This window comes from Talpa occidentalis, unplaced genomic scaffold (assembly GCF_014898055.3).
Source record: "Talpa occidentalis isolate TD23 unplaced genomic scaffold, MPIMG_talOcc4v2.1 talOcc4.105, whole genome shotgun sequence".
Classification (NCBI taxonomy): domain Eukaryota; kingdom Metazoa; phylum Chordata; class Mammalia; order Eulipotyphla; family Talpidae; genus Talpa; species Talpa occidentalis.
The window spans coordinates 24,599-28,112 of NW_023601049.1; positions in this window are offsets into that span (position 1 = coordinate 24,599).

The window sequence follows — 3,514 nt, forward strand, 5'->3', positions numbered from 1 at the left end:
ATACAACTTATTATATATATAAAACATTAATATATATTAATATATCAATGTTATATATTAAGGTCTCTTCTCAGGGCTGACTACATCCATTTATCACCTATTAATTTTTGTGTCAAATTATGACCTACTAATTTTTACTTCGTATTTTAGTATCTGCTAAGGAGACTCTCTATATAGTACTCTCCTTGAAAATTTTCTTAGCTATTCTTACTGATTTTCTATTCCACATAATGTTGGAATCATTTGTAAAGAGCTATAACCTTGATACAACTATGGAAAGCTTAAAGATTATTAGATCTAGCATGACATTTAGTTTTCTTATTAGGAAACCTACCTGCCATCAGAGATATTTTATTTGTTTAAATCCAACCATGTCTCAGTAGGAATATTCCTTGATTATTTGATATTTTTGTGAAGGAAATATCATCCAGCCCATTAACCATTCTAACTGGTTATTGGGATACAAGAAAACTATTGATTATCTTGATTGTGGACACTTCACTGGACTTTTTTATAAAATTTAACAGTTTTGTTGTTGAATCTTTTGAATTTTGGGTCTGTAAAGCTATCTTAGATAGTAAAGAGAGCAAACAGGCTCCTTCTCTCTTATTAATGATGGTGATGGGACTGTCTCCGTATTTACCACTAGGCGCGAGGAGGTTGTTGGGTTTAGACTGATATCCTTAGTTTTCTAAACATCTTTTATCTCCCATCACCATATGATTTTCTTAGGGCTTCTATTTTCAGTGACCACACAAAAAGTGCCAGGCAAGGCTCTGTCTCTTAACCTTCATCTTCATTATCCACTCCCCAGCCCCTTCTTCGATGTGGATAATTGAGATTTTCCTCAATCTAAGGTAAAAAATTTGAATCTCTAGCTCACCTGTTTGGTTCATAATGTCAACCTCTAAATCACTCCTGTGTTGTTTTCTAGTCCATTGCCACTTCTGAATAAAGTAATATGTTTATAATCTATATTTCAACATTTCTTTTGCTTGCTGGCTAATTAATGAAAAGCTGTTTTCCAAAGTGGAGTAAGAGTTTGAAACACACTTTGAAAACAAACTATCCTCTTTTAAGTCATGGGAATATAGACACACATAGATACTACACTGAACAAACTGGACATAAAATTGCTTTGTTTAGAAAGAGCCAAAGTTGTCATTTAAGCTCAGTTTTTCTAAAGTTTTTTTGAGATATAATTGCAATATATTATTAGTTTCTTGTTTATAACGTAATATTTGCATATATATTTATATATAGTGATATTTGCATATATCGTGAAATGATCACAGTTGAGTTAACATTTATTACCACACATAGTTACAATATTTGTTGTTGTGATAAGAATTTTTAAGGTCTCCTCTCAGCAACTTTTGAATATACAACACAGCATTACTAACAGTATTCACCATGCTGTCCATTTTAACCCTGTGACTTATAACTGCGAGTTTGTACTTTTTGACCACCTTCACCCATTTGGGTGGGCACTAAACTCTGAAGAATGCCAAGAGTCAATCCTGAGCAAAAAATGTTAAGTTTTCAAACATTAGTGAAGAGTGTGTAGGCTACAAGTAGAAGGAAAACCAGAAGAGTATGACTTCAGGGAACAGAAAGGTAGAGAAGAGATGAAGGTAACAGTCATATGCTGCACAATGATAAGATGAGATCAATGTTGGGAAAACTGAAACAAGTAAGTAGTCAATGACTTTAAAACCAGTGATTTTAGAGAAATGAGTGTGGAGGTGTCAGTGGGTGGAATCAACATTCCAGCAGAATGAAAAATGCCCAGGGAATAAGAAATGACATGGCTCCTGTTTCTTTGTGGGCAGTTCTCTGAAGGAGGAGCTGTGAATTGTAATGAGATAAAACTCATAAAACCTATGGAAGGGATGCACTGGACAAGTGAAGGGGATCCCATAGCATCTGCCCCAGTATAATGGGTTAGTAGCTTAAGGAAGATCTGGGTTAAGAAAGTTTTTGGGGGGTTTGATAATCATTTTTATTTGTTACTATAATTGTCACTTTTGTTAATAGTAGGTATGTGTGTATATGAGTGTCAAGATGGTGATTGTGTGCTATTGTTCTCAACCTTTGATGTACATTAAAATCACTTAGGAAACTTTTTTTTTTAAATCCCAGGGTTTCTAATTAAAGTGCTCCTGCGTATAGCCTGAGCTTTTTGGTGATTTTGGTATACACCAAAGTTAAGAATCATTGATCTGAGCATGTATAAATACTAATAGAAAAGGGCCAGAATAGAGGGAGAGTTTGCAGATAACTGTGGACCACCCCTGGGAAAGAGCTGAAGGACACAGAACAGGTGTGGGGATGGGTCCAAGGAGGGCAAGAAAGAAGGCAAAGAAGGATGGGAAGCAGAAAGAATGACATGATTATTCTGATAACGTTGAAGGTTTAGTATCAAAAGTTGACTGAATTCCTTTCTTATGTAATCCAATTTTTTTTTTAGGAAGTAGGATGGGTAGGTTATGGGGAAGGAGTTTTGAAAAGAATCCCTCAATGAAAAAATAATAAGTGTTAACTAAAAGGTGGGAAGTAAGATCATGTCATTCCCCCCCCCCACTGCAGGCTTATTCAAAATGACTGAAGGCACAATCGCTGTGAAAGAAATGACTATATTTGAGGTTGCCAACTGCAAAGCATTGACACATATAATTAGGACCTTTTTGAACTAACAAGCCCCAGCCATTTTTCTCAGAATTTTATGAGAATTGATGGTTGCCCAGGACTCCCACAGACTCTTACAAGACGCAAAACCTCTTTTGCACTGCAGTATTATATTTATCTGAACTAATTTAATATAATGCCAGTTTCCCTAGAAAAGGTACAAAGAACAGTAAAAGTTATCCAACTTAGAATTCCCAAATTTACAACAAAAACTTTCTTTGTAAAGAAAAATAAATTATATCTACTTTAGGGACATTATATCTTGCAGTCTTAGAAGACAGAAACATTTAGCCTGAACTTGAACCAGTGGAATTTAAATCCCAGCTGGGCCAGTTGCTAGTTAGGTAATACTGGGTAAGCTCCTTAACCTCTCCGTACTTTCCGTTTTCCATATACAAAAATGGAGTAATTATGTAAAAATAATATCTATCTTGTAGCATGCTGTGCTAATTAAATAAGAATACATGCAAAGCACTTAGAATAATATCTGGCATATATTAAAGACCATCTAAGTGTTAGTTATTATTTTTTACCAGAGTGGCAAATACCTACCTTGTAGTGGTACAAATGTGATATGTCTCAAATCACTCAGTTTTATATTTCATGAAAATATTTCAGTTGGACTTTAGCACTTAAAGGAAGCATCAAAATGCTTATCCTTGGAGTTAAGATCCCAAAGTGGCTTGTCTAAGGACGAAGCTTCTGGAATGGCAAAGTGAGGCACTTGGCAGAATACCCAGCAAAACAACAATTTGGCAAAGATGATGAAAGACAGTAATTAACATCTCCAAAAATTGTCCTGAAGACATAAAGCAAATAGAGAAAT